Source organism: Myotis myotis, unplaced genomic scaffold (genome assembly GCF_014108235.1).
Source record: "Myotis myotis isolate mMyoMyo1 unplaced genomic scaffold, mMyoMyo1.p scaffold_m19_p_18, whole genome shotgun sequence".
NCBI lineage: Eukaryota > Metazoa > Chordata > Mammalia > Chiroptera > Vespertilionidae > Myotis > Myotis myotis.
This window is the reverse complement of record NW_023416322.1, coordinates 4,646,609-4,669,409: the sequence shown is the minus strand read 5'-3', so window position 1 is coordinate 4,669,409 and position 22,801 is coordinate 4,646,609. Positions and strand designations below refer to the sequence as shown.

Genomic DNA, 22,801 nt, shown 5'->3' with positions numbered 1-22,801 from the left:
CAGTAGCTGGTTCCAGGCTGTGACTCTCCCTCTTTCCCAGAGACTGGAGAAATACTAAGAACAAGTAAAACTGACTGTCCTTTTCAAATTTCTGGGAGCTTAGCAGGAAAAAAGCCCATTTTGCTTCTGCACATTCCTTATTAGTACAGAGAACCGAGAGCTGACTGTCAGGTGAGGGAGACAGAAGTCCACACACGCTCTTGATTCACCAAGTGAAGACCATTCTCTGCTCCTCCTTCCTCCCAGCTTAATCCACTGGGAGGCCCTGAGCAAGGAAATCTCCTTTCATAGGCTTTGGGGGGAGGGGGCTGAATGCGGACCATGACTCCCTCTGACTGAGTGCCTACTGTGCGCAGTGTCGGACCACATGACTCCCTCGGACTGAGTCCTACTGTGAGCAGTGTCATGCTGAATTGAGCTGGTAAATCCACAGAGGCTCTCGTCAAGAGGAACATGTCCAGCAAGAGTCCTTACAAATCAGAAGGGCAGCACTGCGCCCCCTTAGCCCACAATGTATAGTTTCCAAACTGCAAGGAAGAACCAAGTCCCAGAGTGTCCTAAGGCCAGATCACTTAGGAAACTTTCAAAGAAGACCCTACAGCAGCGGTTCTCAACCTGTGGGTCGCAACCCCTTTGGGGGTCGAATGACCCTTTCACAGGGGTCGCCTAGGACCATCGGAAAACACATATATAATTACATATTGTTTTTGTGACTAATCACTATGCTTTAATGATGTTCAATTTGTAACAATGAAATTGGGGGTCACCACAACATGAGGAACTGTATTAAAGGGTCGCGGCATTAGGAAGGTTGAGAACCACTGCCCTACAGGTTGCCACAAGTCATAAGGAAATTCACAAATTAACCGATCCCAGGCCAGAATCACCGCTCCGATTCCAATTTCAACTCTTCCAATGATCCTTTCCCACTGCCCTGCTCTAAAAAGTCAAGTGTATTACAACTCTGTCCTGTTTAGCAAACTTTTCTAGGCTATGATCATTGCTCCATAAAAGGCATAGAATCAAACTCAGAATGTGGGACTAACAGGCCTCAGGATTCCATTCCTCGCGCCTTAACTTCTGGCACGCCAACTGCTAAAAGGCTTCCTCTCAGAAAAAGTACACAATCGGAAGAACCAAGCTTTCCAACGTGTGGCAAAAACAAACTAGACTAAGGGCACGTCCTGAAAACCTTGGTGCAAACAAAATACTAATACTTGTTCTCATACTCACAGGGGAAAAACGGACATCTGTCATCCTTGAAGCTAACAAACTTTAAGCAAGCAAATAAAAAAGCGAAAGCATTCTGACAAAATTTAAGCACTCAAAATTAAATTTCAGCCCTGGCTGGTGTTGCTAAATGGTTAGAGCCCCTGGAAAGGAGGTTCCTCCTCTCAGCACCCAGCACCCAGCAGAAACTCAACCAATGCTGGTGGAGCCCAACTGAGCCCAGGGCTTGGCAGTGCTACCAGGCCTCAAAGTCACTCAGACCAACGGCAACAGGACAAACACCTGCTCTAACTCCTCACCCCCCGCCGTGCCCATGAGGTGCGCTCCTGCAGAAGTCCCTGCTCACAGAGAAGTATAAGGTCACTGCACCGGCAGTTCTGACTGACGTTTAACCCCATGACCTCTGCCTTGAGGACTGCTACAACAATAAACAAACAAACGCACTTTTAACTTACAAGAGACCCTGCAGAAAAAGACACAACAATACAACCCACTGAGATTAAACCACAGGAGTGATGGGCTCATCACAGGCTCTTTACCTTTCAAGATGGCCAATCCGCTTTCTCTTCTACATCAGGGCGCAGGAGCTTCCCAAGAACGGGCTCTGCTTCCCACGCAGATGGGAAGTTCTAGGTCAACGTGGAGTGACGCCGGTTAGTCCCACGTTCAGTCCTACAGGGATGAGAAGAATGGAAAAGTTCATCCCCCAATTCACACCAGTTTCAAAGAGAACCCCCCGTTCCCCAAGCCGCTGAAGCCAAAACAGTATCTGGAAGAAAATGATCAGGTCTAGGTCAACAATGGGAAGGCAGGCAAAACCACTAAAACTCACAAGGTAAGCTGGAGCGCTGCGGCCCAAGTCCATCGCGACGAAGACTTGGGTAGTTTATAAACAGCAGAATCCAGCAGACGCAAAAGCCTCTTTCTAATCATCGTTTTTCACTTTCTCCACAACCAAGAACAGTCACCACTGGCTGCAAAACGCCCTTTTATTTTAGATCTCCTCTGTGCCCTTGCTCTTAGCATGGCGGAGATGCTGAGAAAATATTGCAAAGCTTAGAATGCAAGCGGCCATAAGATCATTTGACTTTTGAAAATCAGTTGGTCTAGAGCAGGAATTCTTAATCTAGGATCTACTGCCTCCCCAGGGGTCTGTGGAGAGGCCAGGGAGGGAGGGCAACTGTGAACTTGCTGGGGAACTTCCATCTTCACAGTCACTAACCTCGGAGTAAAAGTTAGCACTGCCCTCAGTTGTGGACATAGGTGACAACTGGCGGCAGTATCAGCTGTCCTGTGACTGCGACACCAAGAGAAACCACAGACACTTTCACATCACATACAGTCCCTGCAGATATGGCCACAGAGTATTTACACTCATCACTATTTCAAAATTATAGTATTGTTAGACCTGTAGCTACTTTTTGCTATTTAATGCATCATAAAGAAGCATGTAAATGACTATCACAATTGTTTAACATTTTACTGTTTCCGTGTCATTTGTAATTCTGTTTATGCATTAAAAAAAACCATGATTCTCAGAAGGGGTCCTCACGATTCATTAGATGGCCAAGAGATACATGGGTCACAGATGTTAAGAACCCCTGATCTAGAGCAAATAAAGTTTCTATAAGCCCTGACATCATAGTCACCGAGGCAGACAGACAAGTCAGTCATTCCACCAGCATCAGTTCATATTTGAAGAAAATTAAGGCACCAGGAAGCTAAGTAACATGTCTGAGATCACACAAATTTAGGGCTGGTATCAGCCTAAGGTTAGCTATCGCTCACCGAGTGTTTATTCCACTATCCCCCGGGACCTCTGCTTAACTTTCTACAATTGTCATCGCTATTTCTGTCTTGCCACTGAAAGGGGAAAACTAATAAAAAACAAGGCCCAGACAAACAGAACAAGATCGACGGATAAGCTACTCCTTTCAGTTCCTTAAACAAGTGTGCTAATCACTGCTACCTAAGCTGAATTCGGTCTGTTCCTGAGACAGAGTTTGAGAAGCGAGAAGAAGGTTGAGCTGTATAATACAGAATCTCTCACTCTCAGAAGTGCTCAAAGCACCCTGCAGAGAGCACCAACTTGCTAAGCACTGCAATGCCTTATGAGTGGTCTGGGCAGGGGTCTCACCACAACATCAATGGGAAAACCGGAGAGTAAATGAGATTTGTTCCAAGTCACACAGAAGCCAATGGGAGAGCCAGCCTCCTGATTGCTACAACCACTGTCCCAAGTCACTGCGACCAAGTATGCGGCTGATGATGATGCTTGTGAGACCTCTGTACTCTCCCCCCTACCCCCAAGCCAGAGAGAATCTGCTTTTGATTCGGAGGCGCAGGCAATTCCTGAAGGCCGGAGGGGAAAGAGCCCACAGAAGAAATTCCAGTGCACAGAAGTACCTTTTCACGTGTGCTAGTCATCTCAGAATCCAGGTCAGGAACCCTTAGCTCAAAATCCAAATTACATACAAATTGCCAGTGATGGCGAACCTGACACGCGTGTCAGAGGTGGCACGCGAACTCATTTTTTTTGGTTGATTTTTCTTTGTTAAATGGCATTAAATATATAAAATAAATATCAAAAATATTAGTCTTTGTTTTACTATGGTTGCAAATATCAAAACATTTCTATATGTGACACGGCACCAGAGTTAAGTTAGGGTTTTTCAAAATGCTGACACGCCGAGCTCAAAAGGTTCGCCATCACTGCCTTATATGAAGAGAGCAGTATGGAGGCTGTTCCTTCATCTCAGAGTCAATCACCTTCTTCTCCCCCTACCATATCGTATGGAACTATTACCATCTTACATTCAGAACTGTTACCACAAAGTAACATTCCAATGGCTCAACACCATTAGATCCCAGGTCCTAACGCTATGGATGCAATGCCAACTGCTTCGGCTTTGCGTTACATTTCCCTTCTGATCCACACCGCCAGCTAACATGGAATTCTCATTCCTCAAAGCATCCTTATGCCACCTCGGTGCTCGCTCATTTTACTAAGCCACTCTGTCTTTAACGGCGTGGGTCTTTTTCACTAGTTAGGAAGGAGGTCTTTCTTAAATGTACACGTAGGGCCGTAACATTATTTACGCTAACGTTAATGTCTTGCCAAAACTTCGCCAATTAATAGCATCCAGTCAAAAAAAAAATCAACAGGACAATCAAAGGTTCTTAACCCGCCCATGAATCTTACCCACCAATCTCTCGCCCCACCCACCCCATCTCTCAATTATTTCACTACTTAGCCTTCCCACCTGCTAAATCTGGTTCATCACAATGCAGGCGTCCACCTCTCTGGCCCAAGAATGGACACTTAGTTCTTGAATATGTCAAATGTTAAATACTCGACCACCTGCCATTGATCAGATGTAACTCTTTACACAGCCGCTCAATCACTCTCCCACGACAGTCACTGGCAGGGGTCTACCCACCTTGGCCTGAACCAACGCCTAATCCCACCTAAGAGTCTCCCCACCAAGAGACAGCTGTCCACTGCTCTACCTCGTCCAATGACTTCCCAGTCCCCACCTGGGCTACCGTGGAGCCCCGAAGCCACCCCTCCCCAGCACAGACCAGGCCTCCTCCTCCAGGCCCCCAGCAGCACCGCAGGCCCGGGCTCTCCCCTCTGCACATCACAACCGGCCGTGGTTTTCCCAAGGGAATCTCCATTTCACCGGCTCCCCACCACCCAGTGACATCTCAATCGTCTCTGCAACTTTCAAAGGTCAGTGACTGGGGCTCCGCTTCGGAAGCCACTGGTGTGTCCACGACCCCCACAGCGACTCCCGGGCCCGCCGTCACCTCACCTGCTGGCCCCCCCGGTCCTGGGTCTCCCCGGCTTTCACTTTCCCCGCCTTCAACAAGTCACCCGCCTGCAAAGTCCCCGGCCCGCGCGGTGCACCCTCGGGGCTTACAGACCCAGCCCGGCTCGGCCCGAATTCCCGGGTGAGTTCTCCGTCTCCCCCTCCCGCCCCTTCGTCCCGGGACCCCAGGACCGTCCCATCCCACTCAGCTTCCCCCAGCACCGCTCGGGACAAACCTCAAACCCAAGATGCCTCCGTCTCCCCCCGCCGCGCGGCGAGCTCAGGGCAGGGACGCCCCCAGCTCCCCACCCAGATTTCTCCAGACTCAACTCACTCAACTGCAGCCTCGCCCCCCGCCCCCTCCCTCCCTCCCCTCCCCCGCCCGCGGCTTTCCGCGGCCGCGGCTGCCCCTGCCCCCAAACCGGCTCAAAACACGCGGACGCGGACCGGCTCCCCGACCCCCCCACCCCCCGGGCTCGGTCCTTCCCACCCCCCTCCCCCCGAGGTGCCGCTTACCCCGGAGCGGGCGTGGGGGAGGGGAGCGGCGCGGGCAGGGCGGGGGCTGCGGCCCGGGCGGCTCTCAGCCCCGGGGGGCCGGGGCCGGGGCCAGCGGCGGCGCAGCGTCTCCCCCCGGCGGCGGCGGCGCCGTCCCACTCCCACAGACACACATAGGCTCCATTGTCCGCCGGCGCCTCCCCCTTTCCGGCTCCCCTCCCGGGCCCGCCCCTTCCCTCCCCTCGGCCCTCCCCCGGCCGCTCCGCGCCACGAAGCGCGCCGCCCGCCCCACCGCGGACGCGAGCGGAGCCGGGCCCCTCCCCCCGGCCGCGACGTCCCGCCGGCGAGGGAAGGGGCCGCCCCTCCCCGCCCCTCCCCGCCCCAGCCCGGCCAAGCCGCCGGGAAGGGCCCGCCCCCATCTAAGGGAATGTCACTCGTCCCCTCCCGGCGCGCGCGATGGTACCAACCCGACCGCTCCTCTGCCCCTCCCCCGCCTTCCCGGAGAGGCCCCGCCCCTCTCCCCGCCCACCACGTGGCCCCGCCCCCTCCTCCAATATTTTACTCTGGGACCGCCCATCGCGGGCACCTCCTCCTGCTTTGCATGGCCACGCCCCCGGATTCCCTCTCCAGTAAGTCAACAGCCAGCGGTGATGCCTACTCCCCGCCTTAAAGCGGCAGAGCCCTTTCTTAACTAAAAGAACCTCCCCCAGGGCCGGCGGGGTGGGAGTGCGGCCAGGGAGGGGGCCCCTTCTTCCCCGCACCTTCCTCCCTCGCACACACTCACCCGGAACCCCCGCCCGCCGCCCGCAGCACCGAGAGCAAACCTAGGGGACTGGGAAGGCGGGAGGGGGAAGGGCAGCGTGGAATTTGGCCATCTTTGACAGAAACGAATTGGAAGAAGCAGAAAGGGGTCTCTGCTGCGTGCTGTCCTCTGAAGGCTGCCCCCTCGCACCTCCAGGAGGCAATGTCACCCTTCCCCGTCCCTCCTCGTCACCCCTCAATCTGGGCACTGCCTTTGCTGTGCTGGCTTTCTCCCCTCCTGGGGAGCAGGCCCCTTCAAGGGGGTGCACTCCCCCCCCCCCCCGCCCTTCAAGCAGGTTCCCGCCCGGGTCCTGCAGGTGGCTCCTGCGGGGTCTCCCAACCCCGCCCAGCCCAGCCTCGCTCACGCGTAGCTAGCGAGTGCCCATAGGGGACCTTCAGCCCAAACCCTCCAATCGCGGCACCACCGCCTTTTAATGGCAGCATCGCTCCCCAGATGTGTCGGAAGGCCTCTGTTTTGGGGAGCTCAGAGCCCGGGCATCCCCGCACTGCCCCCTGTGAAGCGAGAAGGTAACCCATGTGATTGCACTTTTTCTCAGCAGAAAAAATGACAGCATCATGGTGCATAAAGCGCAGTCTGGCTACTGTTTTATCTCTGTGACCCACGGTTATTACAGACCCACCTGCCCCCCAGCCCCCCCCCCCCCCCCCGACACTGCCGATGCCCCTCTGTATTGGGAGAGTCTCATGGACGGTGTTTCTGCTACTCTGTGCACTGGCTTTTGGAATCAGCTGAGTGAAGGCTGTCTGTCTTACAATGTACTTGCCTGTTCTCCCCGAAGATGGATGGAGACAACGTGGCCAAGGGAAGGAGATAAATTTCCTTCTGGTTTTGCTTCTGTCACCATGGTTTTAACCAGGCTACTTATTTCTGTGTCAATTTCCCTGCGTATAAAATAGGAAGTCTTCCTCGGAGCAATCTTTTAACCAATGGTACTGGCTGTAAAGGCTGATACAGGAGAGCCCTACATGATAAAAAGCTTTGGAGACCATTTTTAAAACTCTTAACTGGTCAAATAAGTATCTATGAAATGTCTCCCCAGCTTAGATTTTCTGAAAAACTTTTTTCATAGCAAGATCTTCTCTGTCTTCCATTATGACTGAGGACATAAATGCAGACAAAAACACAGTAGTAGGTGTAAACAATATAAGCCTAAGATCAGCTGAAGGATTCCAAATGGGAAGTAATTAAAATAATAATGCTTTTTTTTTGGGGGGGTGTCAATTTTTGGCAGTAAAACTTTTAGTGTAACATAGGTAAGAAACCTCTGTAAAAGAAGGTGGAAGGAAAAAGTCAGGATATGAAAAGACAACTAAAGCCACGAAACATTAGAATTGCTAATGTAGGTGGAGAGAAGGGATTCATAGACCTGCCTGTAAGAAAATAACACTGCTAAAATAAGCTCTGGCCTGGGTGTTTCAGACCAGATCACCTTTCTCTAAAAATTCAAAAATGAGCTCATTATAACAATAATACTCATTCAAAACATCCTAACCATTTTATTAGGCATTACCCCCTCACTCCACTATATATGTGTCAAAGTTCAAAATTATGTTCTGAGCCAGAAGAAAAATGTAAATGAATATTAAATGTGAAGCACTATGGTAAAAAGGCAATAATATCAAGCATGCTAAAGTCATGGAATCTAATGATTAAGATCTCCATAGTAATGATAATTTAGCTACATTGTTCCTGAAATTGAAGTGTGTTCTAAAATATGAATTATTTTATCAAATATTTATCGATTTTGCTAAAATGTTTGTCCTTTGAATTTTCCAATTTCCTTACATTTACATTTGAGAAAGAATTCTATTTTGCTGTATAAGGATCAAGCATACTGTATGTACATACAAAAATACTAATAGAAAATGAGGAAATCATTTTTTAAAGAATTCTGTAAATAAAAAGCTTCCAAATATTTCTGCTACTCTAGAAATTCTAAGATAAATCATTTTTAATCCAAATGATAAAACTGTTTTTTCAAAAATGAAGGCTTTTGCCAGGCCAGAGTGGCTCAGTTGAGCATCCTCCCATGCACCAAAAGGTTGCTATAGGATTCCTGGTCAGGGCACAAACCTGGTCATGGGTTTGATCCCCAGGCAAGGAGCATACATGTTGATGTTTCTCTTTCTGTCTCTCTCCATCCCTCTCTCTAAGCATGTCCTCAGGTGAGGATTTAAAAAAAAATGAAGTTACAGAAAGAGAGATTAAAAAACCAATCCCATTTACCATTGCACCAAAAAAATTAAGATACCTAGGAATAAACTTAACTAAAGAGGTAAAAGACCTGTACTCAGAAAACTACAGGACGTTGAAAAAAGAGACAGAGGAAGACATAAACAGATGGAAGGACATACCATGTTCATGGATTGGAAGAATCAACATCATTAAAATGCCCATACTACCCAAAGCAATCTACAGATTCAATGCAATCCTCATTAAAATACCAACGGCATATTTCACAGACTTAGAATGAACCCTCCAAAAATTCATCTGGAATAATAAAAGGACCCCGAATAGCTGCAGCGATCCTGAGAAAGAACAGCAAAGTAGGAGGGATCTCAATACCAGATATCAAGCTGTATTACAAAGCCACTGTTCTCAAAACTGCCTGGTACTGGCACAAGAACAGACATATGACCAATGGAATAGAATAGAGAACCCAGAAATCGACCCAAACCACTATGCTCAATTAATATTCGACAAAGGAGGCAAGAGCATACAATGGAGTCAAGACAGTCTCTTCAATAAATGGTGTCAGGAAAATTGGAGAGATACATGCAAAAAAAATGAAACTAGACCACCAACTTATACCGTACACAAAAATAAACTCAAAATGGTTGATGGACTTAAATGTAATATGGGAAACCATACAAATCTTAGAGGAATCCACAGCAGCAAAATCTCAGACATATGCTAAAGCAATATCTTCACCGACACAGCTCCGAGGGCAATGGAAACTAAAGAGAAAAGAAACAAATGGGACTACATCAAAATAAAAAGCTTCTGTACAGCAAAAGAAACCATCAACAAAACAATAAGAAAGCCCACTGCATGGGAGAACATATTTGCCAATGTTATTTCTGATAAGGGTTTAATCTCCAACATTTATAGGGAACTCATACAACTTAACCAAAGGAAGATAAACAACCCAATCAAAAAATGGGCAACGGACCTAAATAGATACTTTTCGACAGAGGACACAAGGAAGGCCAAGAGACATGAAAACATGCTCAAAGTCACTAATCATCTAAGAGATGCAAATCAAAACGACAATGCGGTATCATCTCACACCTGTCAGAATAACCATCATCAACAAATCAACAAACGACAAGTGCTGGAGAGGATGCGGAGAAAAAGGAACCCCTGTGCACTGCTGGTGGGAATGCAGACTGGTGCAGCCACTATGGAAGACAGTATGGAGTTTCCTCAAAAAAATAAAAATGGAACTCCCATTTGACCCAGTGACCCCACTTCTAGGAATATGTCCCAAGAAACTGAAAACACCAATCAGAAAGGATGTTCATAGCAGCACAGCTTACAATAGCTAAGATTTGGAAACAACCTAAGTGCCCATCAGCAGATGAGTGGATTAAAAACTGTGGTACATCTACACAATGGAATACTACGCTGCTGTAAAAAGGAAGGAACTCCTACCATTTGCAACAGCATGGATGGAGCTGGAGAGCATTATGCTAAGCGAAATAAGCCAGTCAGAGAAAGATAAATGCCACATGATCTCACTCATTTGTGGAATATAATGAACAACATAAACGGATGAACAAAAATAGATCCAGAGACAGAGAAGCATCAATCAGATGCTCAAACCTCAGAGGGAAGGTAGGGGAGGGTGGGGGTAATGGGGAGAGATCAACCAAAGGACTTGTATGCATGCATATAAGCCTAACCAATGGACACAGACACCGGGGGAGGGGGGTGAGGGCATGAGCGGGGGGGGGGGGGGGGGTGCACTGGGGGGATAAGGACACATTTGTAATACCTTAATCAATAAAAAAAAAATGAAGGCTTTTAACAATAAAGAGACCTGAGTGTTTGTGTGTGTGTGTTTTTTAATGTTTTTATTGATTTCGGAGAGAGAAAAGGAGAGGGAGAGATAGAAACATCAATGATGAGAGAGAATAATTGATCGGCTGCCTCCTGCATGCCCCCTACTGGGGATCGAGCCTGCAACCCAGCTTGTGTCCAGACTGGGAATCGAACTGTGACCTCCTGGTTCATGGGTTGATGCTCAACCACTGAGCCACTCTGGCCTGGCAGTTTTATATTTTTGCTTTCTGAAATTTGCCTCTCAAAGTGATGATAAGCACGCATCAAACATGGATGCTATAAGAATAGCTTCTTAGTTCTTCAGCTAATCACAGCATCTGCTATTTGTTTGCCTCCAGTCTTTCTCTCAAAGTCCACTTTCAAAATGCTTTTGTTCCCTTAGCTCCTGATACACACATAATGTACCTAAGTTTTAGGGTTAGAAGGAATCCCCTTCAGTTTACAGATAAGAATTCTAAAACTGCCCTAACCGGTTTGGCTCAGTGGATAGAGCAGGGGTGGGCAAACTTTTTGACTCGAGGGCCACAATGGGTTCTTAAACTGGACCGGAGGGCCGGAACAAAAGCATGGATGTTTGTGTGAACTAATATAAATTCAAAGTAAACATCATTACATAAAAGGGTACGGTCTTTTTTTTTTTTAGTTTTATTCATTTCAAACGGGCCAGATCTGGCCCACGGGCCGTAGTTTGCCCACGGCTGGGATAGAGTGTCGGCCTGCCGACTGAAAGGTCCCAGGTTCGATTCCAGTCAAGGGCATGTACCTTGTTGTGGGCACATCCCTAGTAGGAGGTATGCAGGAGGCAGCTGATTGATGATTCTCTCCCATCAATGTTTCTAACTATCTATCCCTCTCTCTTCCTCTCTGTAAAAAATCAATAAAATATATTTTTTTAAAAAAAGAATTCCAAGACAGAAATTTAATGATTAGAATTTAAGTCCAACACTCTGCAGCACAGTTCTAACTTCCAAGGATTGCTTATTCCTAACAATATTTTTGTTGTAAGAGAGCATGAAGTTCTACCTTAGGAATGATGAAATTAAAACTCAGAAAGGTTGAGCCCACTGAGCCAGCTGGTGCGAGGGTTATAAGAGGCCCTAACAAATTCTTGCCTTGCTCAAACCCCCCAGTTTGGCCCCAGTTTCCAGCGGCTTATACTGTTTCTTACCAACTCATTTATCTCATTGTCCAAACCAAACCTGCTGAATTTCCACCCCAAAGGAATATATGAAGAGAGGTATTTATGACTGAAAATGAAGGGTCGAAATGGAAAAGTCCCTGGACTCGCATAGTGCTACTGCCCGGTGCTGTGATAAAGCAGGAAGTGCTTTCTTTTTTAGGTTGCCCATACAGGAGAAACAAGACTCCCTAGCCTCGCTCTCACCAATCCATTTAAGTGAATGGGGAGTCCCAGAGCCTTATTCCTGCTGGGAAGATGTAGGGCGAAGTGTCTCTTCTGGAAGGAGGAAGTCAATATTCCCGCCTCCCTTCTTCCGGCAGCTCCACCGGGACCATTGGCACTGTGACGTGGGCTTGGGTCTTGCTCCGTGTCTCCACAAATCTGCTTCCCACAGCTTGGGAATTGGTGACACCATAGCTCAAAGTTCTGCTAGATCCCTTACGAAGGTACCGCCAATCTCTCCCCTTTATTTTCACACTCAAACCTACACGGTCGTGCTTCCTATTCTCATTGTCTGTTTTCTAAAAGTCAAAGTTATGCGACATTAAGTCTGCAATTTTCTGAGCCCTACATGACTGAGATATAAATGGCGATCCCACCCCCAGTTTTCCAATTTAACCACAGTCCATCACAACTTAAGGAGAAACTACCCGGGTGTTCCATGTGCTCTCATCATTTCTCCCCCAATCTCTTGATCTTCATGCCAATTCTTCACATCTGTCCTTAGAGTTCGATGTCCTTTTCCCTCTTAATTTCCACTAATTCACTATTTAATTTCTTATTCTTCACCTTTTCCCCAACAATAATTCTGTGTACTTCTGCTACTTCGTTTTGCTTTCTTCTCCTAGACGTTTTTCTAAGAGTTTTGCCCTTCAGATAGATATACTTATTTTACTTTTCCTGGCTTCTGCCTTCGCTGCTGACTCTTCTTCCCACAATCAACCTCTCCCCAGCTTCGCTGAGATCGCTACCCAACCACGGCAGCTTCGATCTCACCTCCGTGTCCTGCTTGCATCCAGTTTGCTCTTACTGGCCACACTGCCTTTTTGGAATCCTAGACCACCCATCATTCCAGCAATGGGAGTTCCTAATGCTGAGATGTAGCCCACAGTCCTTTGTTTTCACTCCTGGGTTCCCAGACATGACTAGGGGGGGAAAAACATGGAACCAAGAAAATGGACCCCAAGCAAAATTCAGGTGATGAAACTTCAGTTGAACTTTAGTACTTTTTACTTGGCAGTCCTTCTGTGTATTCGCATTGCCTCTGACATCATTTCCCACAGCATTTACTCCAAATTTTGTCCACCACATCCACACGGGAAGACCAACCTTATCATCTCATGCCACCTCCGAAGCGTTTTGCTCAGCTATTTCGCTTCCATTTACTTACCTTTTGCTTCAGTATCTTCAGTAAAATCTTTCTTACGCCCATGTTCTTTTCCCCCCTTTCCTTTTATTCCCAATCTATCCAGAGGGTAACCTACATTCTCTGCCACTGCAATTCATTTTCCTACTCTGTAGTAACCCAGCCATTCTCTCTCCAACATGCCCAAACCTGATCGCCAAACCCATCCAATGAATATCCTTTTCTTTCTCAACCTCTTATAGTTTGAATTCCAAGATAGAATGATATTCTGATTTTGTCTTCTTCCTCCCACCAATTTTATTGATATATAATTGATATATGACATTGTATACATTTAAGGTAAATAATATAATTTGATATATGTATACATTGTGAAATGATTATCCCAGTTTAATTAACATTCAATTACCTCACACAGATATTTGTGTGTGTATGTTTGTGATGGGAACTTTTAAAATCTACTCTCTTAGCAACTTTTAAATATATAATACACTATTGTTGACTACAGTCACCACACTGAATATTATATCCCCGGAGCTATGCATCTTATAAGGGAAGTTTGTACTTTTTGGACACCTTCACCCATTTTCCCCACCCTGTACCCCCTGCTTCTGATAACCACCAATCTGTTTTCTGTTTCTGTAAGTTTTTTTTTTAATATTTTTACACGTAAGTAAGATCCCATAGAATTTGTCTTTCTATGTCTGACTAATTTCACTTAGCATAATGCCCTCAAGTTTCATTCATGTTATTGCAAGTGATAGGATTTCCTTCTTTTTTGTATGGCTGAATAATATTCTACCATGGATGCCCACATTTTCTTTACCCATTCATCTGTTGATGGACACTTAGGTTACCTGTCTTGGCTATTATAAATGACTAGTGGCCCGGTGCACGGATTCGTGCACATTGAAAGGAAATTAGGGTCAAGTTTCTAAGCTTTCTAAATCTCCGTTTTCCAGCTAATGGAAAGAAAATAGGATTCCACCAAGTCTCCTGTCTACCTACTCCAAGACTTCTGTGAGGCTCAAATGAGATAAGGCACAGGAAAATGCGTCACAGACATTTGGTTAAAGTGTAAAATGTTTGCACCAGGCTATAAAGCAAGACATGTTCCTGGGCTGAAGAAACTGCAAGGAGGCTAGCTGCTAGGGAGAGGAAGCTGGGCGTTGCTACGTGACATCATTACCCGGCACCCACAGCCAGCATTTCTGGGCTGGGCTGGGCTATGGGCCACATTTTGTGCCATGGGGTCTCGGCAGCGTTGGCTATGATTTGGTGGGGTGTCGCTCTGGCGTGGTGGGGGCCTGTGTCCCACTTGGGGGAAGTGGGTCCATGGGCCATTTCTCTGTAAATGGCCAGGCGTGTCACGGCAGCTCCTGTGTTGACCGTTCTGCCCCCTGGTGGTCAGTTCGCATCATAGCGACTGGTCAGACGGTCAACACTTAGCATATTAGCCTTTTATATAGAGAGACTAGAGGCCTGAATTCGTGCACAGGTAGGGTCCCTAGGCCTGGCTGGTGATCAGGGCCGATCTGTGGGGCTACTGGTGGGGTGATCAGGATGGGGGGCCCCCACTCGCACCCGCCTTGGCCTGGTGCTGCCTGCTCACCTGCTCCACCATCCCACCAAGGTCCTGCTCTCATCAGGGCCCATCGGGGCCAGCAGCGCCTCCACTACCACCCGCCATGTTCTGTGCCGCCCCCTGGTGGTCAGCACACGTCTAACTCCCAGTCAGTCGAACTCCAGCCCATGGGGACAATTTGCATATTAGCCTTTTATTATATAGGATGCTGCTATGAACTAAAAATTACTAAAGTTCAGTTGAAGTTCCATCACCTGAATTTTGGCTATTATAAGTAATGTTGCAATGAACATGGGGGTGACTTCATTTTAAAAAAATATATATTTTATTGATTATTTTACAGAGAGGAAGGGAGGGGGATAAAGAGTTAGAAACATTGATCAGCTGCCTCCTGCACACCTACCACTGAGGATGTGCCCACAACCAAGGTACATGCCCTTGACTGGAATCGAACCTGGGACCTTTCAGTCTGCAGGCCGGCACTCTATCCACTGAGCCAAACTGGATAGGGCAGGAGTGACTTCATTTCCTTCAGATCAATACTTAGAAGTCTACCTTCTTTATTGACTTAAATTCTTCCTTTTGTCTTGTAATTTTTATTTCCTTAAAGTCCTTGGTTCTTTTTTCTCTCTCTCTCTCCAATTCTCCCTAGGATCTCTCTCTCATTAACCTTAGTCATCACCTGTCTGCAGATGACCAACACATCCACAGGTCTAGCTCAGGCCTCTCCTCAGCTTAAATTCTGAATTTCTATCTACTCAGCTTGCCACCTAGGAGTCAACTTCACATGTCACAAAACAGAATCAGTGACTTTCAAAATGAAGTCATTGGCCTTCACATAGGCTCCAAACTTTGGAGTAACCCTGACTCCAACTCTCCATCTGTCTATGTATCTTCTCACTAGTGTCCATGAATTCATCCTAAAATCAATTTCTTATTTCCTGCTCCCAAGTTGAGACTCTTGTAATAGCCTCCAAACAGACACTCCTGTCTGCAGTCTCTCCCCTCAACAGTCAATTTCCATGCTCTTTCCAGAGAGATCTTCCTTAAAGACCTGTTTGCATATCTATAGTTCATGCAGTGCCAATTCCTCTATAATTATTTAAGCCCCACTGGTTCTTCTGGGCCCAAATAGGGTCCCTCTACCCTAAGATCTCAACAATGTTTTATGACAGGAACAATATAGAGTCACCTGAACCTGGGGTTGAACATTGGACTGTATTTTACTAAATAAGCGACTTGAAACAACAGAAAAAAAAGTTATTTTTTTCATATTCATTTTAGTAGTGGATGCTTACATCTACTAATTTTAGAACATATGCAAACTTTTAATATCATCTACCTTTTATTATAGTTCCCAGTCTTCTCCTATATCTTTTTTTAAAAATATATTTTATTGATTTTTTACAGAGAGGAAGGGAGAGGGATAGAGAGTTAGAAACATCGATGAGAGAGAAACATTGGTCAGCTGCCTCCTGCACACACCCTACTGGAGATGTGCCCGCAACCAAGGTACATGCCCTTGACCAGAATTGAACCTGGGACTCTTGAGTCCGCAGGCCGACGCTCTCTCTATCCACTGAGCCAAACCTGTTAGGGCTTCTCCTATATCTTTAGAGCAGGACTTTACACCTCTTTGTATTCTGCAGTAATTTAGTCATTGCCATATTTATTGAGCAACTACTATGTGCAGAGCATTTGGGGAGTATAACAGATGAATCAGATATTCAATTTGCCCTCAAAATGTGATCAGACTCATATGGACAATTCCATTCATTCATTCATTCAAAAAAAGAATTCAGCCCTGGTCGGGTGGCTCAATTGGTTGGAGAGTCCTCCCATACACCAAAACGTTTCAGGTTCTATTCCCCATCAGGCACAAACCTAGGTTGCAGGTTCAATCCCCAGTCAGGGCATGTATAGGAAGCAACTGATCGATGTTTTCCTCTCACATCGTTGTCTCTCTCTCTGTCTCTCTGTCTCTCTGTCTCTGTCTCTCTGTCTCTGTCTCTCCTCAGTTGAGGATTAAAAAAAAAAAAAGAGTTCAGTAAGGGCCCTATTTGTGCCAGGTATTGTGCAAAGTCCCAAAGATTCCACTGAGCAGAAGACATGTTCCCTGCTGTTGGATGTGGGATCTATCTACTTAGGAATGCTGACAGATAAACATTTCTAATCAGTTATAAGATGTGCTACGATATGGATAAACACCAGAAGACTGGACACACAGAGGAGAGTTGGGAAATGCAGGAAGACCTGAGTGCAATCTTAAAGAATCCGCAGGAGTCGGCCAGGCAAAGGACTGGCAAGGTACAAAAGGCACCTACGTGACAATGTATATAAACAACCACACACGAGGTAGAAAGGAGTAAATAAGTAGCAGAAGTAAAATGGCAACCAGAGGAGATCTGTTATGCGGCGGTTGGGTGAGGTAAGCAGAAACTGCTTCGTGGAAGTGGTGGTAGTAGAGGCAACCTGAAGGGGTCAGAGGTCAGGTTCATCCAGAAGACAGGTAGTGGGGCCAGACACCTCTCTGTCTTCTCAGTAGCTTATGCAATGTCCTACACACAGTGGGACCACACCTCATTTGCTGTGACGATAATGGTAATGATGATGATGATGATGGTTTTTCTCATGAACTTGGCTTTTCTATTTTCCCAGAATGCTTACAAGGGAAGACTTGGGATTTAACAGGCTTTTCTGGGTGGAGGGGCTGTCAATCACACTGTCTGGCTTTGAGTCCCAGCTCTGCCATTAGAGGGCTGTGCGACCTTGGGAAAATGACTCAACCCCTCTAGGGTTCAGTCCTTTCTTCCGCAAAGTGGAGAAATGATAATATTTTCCTCACAGGGTAGTGTGAAGAATAAATGAGTGACTGCAGGAATAGTGCTGGGCACACAGTAAGTGCCCAATAAATGTTGGTTATTATTATTACATGTGGTGTCTCTGAGTTATCGACCAGTGCAATTGGGCTTAGGGGAGATTTTAGGGGCACTCAAAAGATCATCTCCTCAATACTTCACTTATTTTCACACCAAATCTCACTCACTGGTATCCCTTCAGCTCTCCTAACGCGCTCCTTTAAGTTCTGCTATTACAAATTCATACCCTTGGATTTAAGAGGTAAATTCCCCGAGCCCTTGGGAAGGGTAACACAATAAAGGGCTAGCCCTGTTTCATTTTAATAATTTATCTGGCCAGACTTCTATCCTCCCTACGCTGCTAACTGCACTGAGGGACTCTTGTGGGGAAGAAAGAAAAGGCTAACTCTGAAGCTTGGAGAGCCTTCCCAGAAACTCAAGCTCGAAGGAAATACTCAGAAACCTTTCTAGGGGTAGTAGCGCCCCTGGGAAGGAAGGAAGGGGTGAGTTTGAAGAGAGATGCCAAGAAGTGACGAGGAAAAGGAAAAAAGGTCATTTGTGTCAGTAAAGACAAGCTTTTACTAAGTTAGCACACAGTGTTGACCTTGATCTGGGGACTCTGTCCACTGCCCCTTTTTCCACTCATGCTGTGTTTCAGAATAAATAATTGTGCTCAGGACTCATCTTGGTTTATATTAATAAAGGAAACTAATAGGTGATCAAGAAAACCCTGGTTTTAAATGTTCATAATGACATTTACTTTCTTAGTTATTATTTATCAATAAAAAATTAATAAGCACCTAATATGTGTCTAGAGCTGAATGAAGTAGAGTGAGAATTTCATTAGAAGCTGAAGGAACAGCCCTGGCCAGTGTGCTAAGGTTGGCTGGCCATCACCCCGTGCACCAAGAGGTTGCTGGTTTGACTCCGGGTCGGGGCACAAGCCCATGTTGCAGGCTCCACCCACAGGAGAGGGTGTGCAGGAGGCAGCCGATTGGTGATGACTGAGGTTTCTCTCCCCCTTCCTCTCTCTCTAAAATCAATAAGAACATAGTTTTTTTGTTGTTGTGTTTGTTTTTTTAAAAAAGAGAAGCAGCTGAAGAAAATTTTCTTGTCAGAAATCTTACAGTCCAGTTGAGAGGAGAAACAAGTTTAACAACAATTAACTCCTAAACTGTATTACAGACATGATAGCATGACACAAACTAAATTTCCTGGAAAAGAACAAAAGCAATTAGCTTTTTTGGAGTAGCAAGCGATAATATGAAGGATCAGAAGTTGAACTGGGCCTTGAAGAATAGAATTAGGATTAGGGCAGTTTCAGGAGAAGATGTCCCAGGAGGAAGGGGCAAGGTGCCCAGCCAGAGAATCCTATATAATAGGAGGCTAATATGCAAATTGACCAAACCGTGGAATGACGGGTCGCTATGATGTGCACTGACCACCAGGGGGCAGATGCTCAACACAGGAGCTGCCCCCTGGTGGTCAGTGTGCTTCCACAGGAGGAGTGCTGCTCAGCCAGAAGCTGGGCTCACGGCTGGTGAGTGCAGCAGCAGTGGCGGGTTAGTGCTAAGGCTGTCCGACTGATGGCACATCCCCCAAGGGCTCCCAGACTGTGAGAGGGTGCAGACTGGGCTGTCGGACACCCCCCCGCCCCCGTGCACGAATTTTGTGCACTGGGCCTCTAGTGAAAGGATAATAGCATATGTGTGGACAGAAAATAATAGTAAAGGTGATTACAAACAATCGTAATGACTGCTGCTCTTTACTGAGTCTTTATTATGTGCATGTGCCAGGCACTATTCTAAGTTCTACATTAATATTGTCTCATTTAATACACATAATAACTCACGAGGTATAAACTGTTATTGCTATTTTACAGTTGAGGGGCCATATGTTTCTAGTGGTAAGTAATCGTGCTGAAGTCATGCAGCTCATAGGAGTTTAGATGAAAATCCGGTCAGCCTGAGGGGAAGGCTCTCACTGCCCACAGGACTGCCTCTCAACAGTGTGGGGTGGCACGCAGTGGGGAGCACCATTGGTTCAAGAAGGTGGGTATTTGTTATGCAGAATAGAAACACACAGGAAGGAGTTTAAACAACAACAACAAAAAAGCCACAGTTTACTAAACACTACTTATGAAGCAGGCACCTTCCTTACAGCATCACCTGAATGTGACTTATAATTACACCCATTTTGCAGATGAAGAAACCAAACACAGAGGCTACATGCCTTGCTAAGCTTCGCAGCCGTTAATAGCACAGTCCAGGTGGAATGTGACGCAGGGGCAACGACTGTGTTCTTGCTGCTCTCCTGCCCTGTCCCTCTCCTTGACGAGGGAAACACTAAAAATAACCACACTGCGATCTGCATGGTAGTCTTCAAAGCATTTTCATATTCTCAGTCACGTCTGATCCTTATGAAAACCATGTGACACGTCCGGAAGACACCTCCATCATCATGAAGAGCCACAGTCGTCCTGATAATCATTGAAAGAACAAGATGAGCCAGCACTGATTGTGTCTTTCCCCCACCCCCCATGCCTGGCACTGTGCTAAGGACTGTGCATGGATTTTACGGCCGGCGTGTAGCACCTCTGTAACATAGGCTCTATTGTCATCCTTACCTCGCACATGAGGAAACTGGCTCAGAGAGGCTGGGCTTGGATAGATTAAGGAACTAATTCAAAGTCATGTGACCATGAGTGTGACTCCTGGACCAGAGCACCCACCCCTGATCTCACACCCATGCATGTCCTTTCCATGTTATTATTCTGACCATTAATCGGCAGCGTAAGGAAGGGAGATTTGAAGAGAGAACTACACGCGGAAGGGAGAGCAGCTGGGAGGCAGCAGACATGAGTGTGAGATAAAGGAGACCCGGTGGGGCGGGTGGGGGGTCAAAGAGGCGGCCCGCCCAGGTGCTGGGGGCAGAAGGCTACACGCTCACGGGCAGCATGTAAACAGAAGAGGAAGGAAGAATAGCCGAGGTTTGATTTCCAGCCATAAAACTGGTGAAAGGGGGACACTGTGGTCAGAAAGGGGCTGGTTTTCCCACACACCAGCCAGGAAGGAAGGTCATAAAAAAGGCCAACGATGTACAGGACAGATAGGGGGTGTGGTCAGTGGGGTGGTAATAGCTACGCTTGGTGCCCGTTGGGGCTAGAACAGCTGTGGGCAAACTACGGCCCGCGGGCCGGGTCCGGCCCGTTTGAAATAAATAAAACTTAAAAAAAAAAAAAAAAAAGAACGTACCCTTTTATGTAATGATGTTTACTTTGAATTTATATTAGTTCACACAAACACTCCATCCATGCTTTTGTTCCGGCCCTCCGGTCCAGTTTAAGAACCCACTGTGGACCTCGAGTCAAAAAGTTTGCCCACCCCTGGGCTAGAACGATCAGGGGGATCACTTCGGAAATTATATAATTTCCCAACCCTTATACTGTACACTTGAAACAAATATAAAATTTTTTAAATGGCCAGGCAATAGCAAGTATTGTGAGAATGGGAAGAAACGAACTTTCATACTGGTGGAAATGTTGCTGGTGGAAATGTAAAATGGTGCAGCCACCTTCAAAAACAGTTCAGTCGTTTCCTAAAAAGTTGAACATAAGTTGACTCTACGACCCAGCAATTTCACTCCTAAGAGAAATAAAAACATATGTCCACACGGACTTACAGGTGGACAGTCATAGCAGCATTACTCCTAATAGCCAAAAAGTAGACACAACCCAATGTCCACCAGCTGACGAATGGATAAGTAAATGTGGGCCACCCGTCCAATGGGATATATTCAGCAATAAGAAGGGATGAAGCACTGTTACACGCTATCACATGGATGCACCTCAGAATTGCTATGCTAAGTGAAAAAAAAAAGTGCCAGCTACAAAAAAGCTATATATTGTATAATTTCATTTCCAGGAAAGTCCAGAAAAAGGAGATCTAAAGAGACAGAAAGTAGATTAGTGGAGGTGGGAACAGGAATAGCCTGCAGATGAGTATTGGGGTCTTCTGGGGGTAGCAAATGTTCTAAAGCTGGATGTTGATGATGTTTGCACAACACTGTAAATTTACCAAAAAAAGTCACTGACTCGTACACTGAAAATGGGTGAATTTGTGTTATATACATTACATCTTAATAAAGCTGTTGTTTAGAAAGGTGAAGCTGGTTTGCCACCTTAAGTTTCAGCATGACAATCTGGCACTGGAGATGGGGGCCGGGTGCCAGGGCAGGCTGGAGGGCAGAGGTGACAGCGGAAGCAGCAGAAGTGAATGAGCTCACCAAGGGAAAGGCACGCAAGAGAAAGGAGAGGTCAAGGTCACGCCTCTGGTGCCCCTGCATGGAGGGGCAGCAGGGTGGTGAGCCTGGGCTCAGCGCTGTGAGGTTCGCCCTGGTAACAGCAAGCCCGGCCAATATTTACTTGTGTGTTCACCAAGCGCACTCCCGCTGAGAGCAGAGGTGTGTGCCCCGCAGTGGGTAACAGTGGGGGAAACCTACCTGGGGGGCAGTTGCCTCTAAGGGACTAAAATACACAGGATAACGGGAACGGACTGACTCTGTTCCCTGTATTTTGTGGCGAAAGTGAGAACTGAGCAAACACTTTCACCCAAATAAGAAGTAACACCCACATCAGTGGCCTGCGGGGTTTCCAGGCAGCGGTACTTCCCCTCGGCCCCAACCGCCAGGGATGGGCATCCTGCTGGACCTCGCCTGGCATCAGGCCCTTTGACCCCAGCGTTGATTCTGAACCCAGAGGAGCCAGCAGACTCTCAGGTACCCGCTGCAGCTCCTCCACCCCCGCCCCCGCCCAGGCTGAGAACCTGGGGGAGGCCCCCAGCCTGGGGACTAGAGCTCCCTTCCCTCCCCCAAGGCCTGGCGACCCTTGTTGTTTCTCCTTTTTTCACATTTCTGGTGAAACGCGGCACATTTAGGCTACTGCCCACGGTTGTGAAAATAAAGGGTAAAAAGAAAGAAAATAAAGGGTAAAAGAAAGAATCCAGGAGCCCGAGACAGAGGCTGCGGAGGACAGAAAAGGGAGCAGGAGGGGGAAGCACAGGGCTTGCAGACCACCAGCCACCCACATGGCGTGGGGGAGGGGTCTCTCCAGCCCAAGTCCGTGATGGACTCTAAGGCCAGAATGCGGATGAAATAAATACACAGCTTAATTCCACCCAATTCTAACCGAGGTTTATCGTTTCCTTCACTTACGAACGAAGGCAGTAGCTGACAGCAGTCCATGACTTTTCAATAGACTCCCAGATATTTTCCTGCCACCTCACGGCTTGTGGCAGATGCCCCAAATATCGCTTATACTCATCACCACGGCAAAATTCTAGTAGTTCATAGGTCTGCCAGTGGACCTTTTAGCTAATGCTCTAACGAAA

At 46.9% G+C, this 22,801-nt stretch overlaps 1 protein-coding gene across 6 annotated transcripts in view; it reads right to left on the bottom strand.

Annotated features, from left to right (window-relative positions):
* The window catches only part of BCL9 (BCL9 transcription coactivator), a 100,689-nt gene that overhangs the window by 22,810 nt on the left and 55,078 nt on the right, over positions 1–22,801 (bottom strand). For 3 of the 6 annotated variants that reach the window (XM_036343393.1, XM_036343397.1, XM_036343396.1), the window contains exons 1-2: positions 2,063–3,802; positions 1,770–1,902 (exon numbers count right to left, since the gene is read on the bottom strand). The gene's annotated coding sequence lies outside the window, so the exon portion shown is untranslated. Of the gene's footprint in view, positions 1–1,769; positions 1,903–2,062; positions 3,803–5,558; positions 5,735–22,801 lie in introns of those variants that run through there. The other 3 variants (XM_036343395.1, XM_036343398.1, XM_036343394.1) reach the window with 3 other exon arrangements.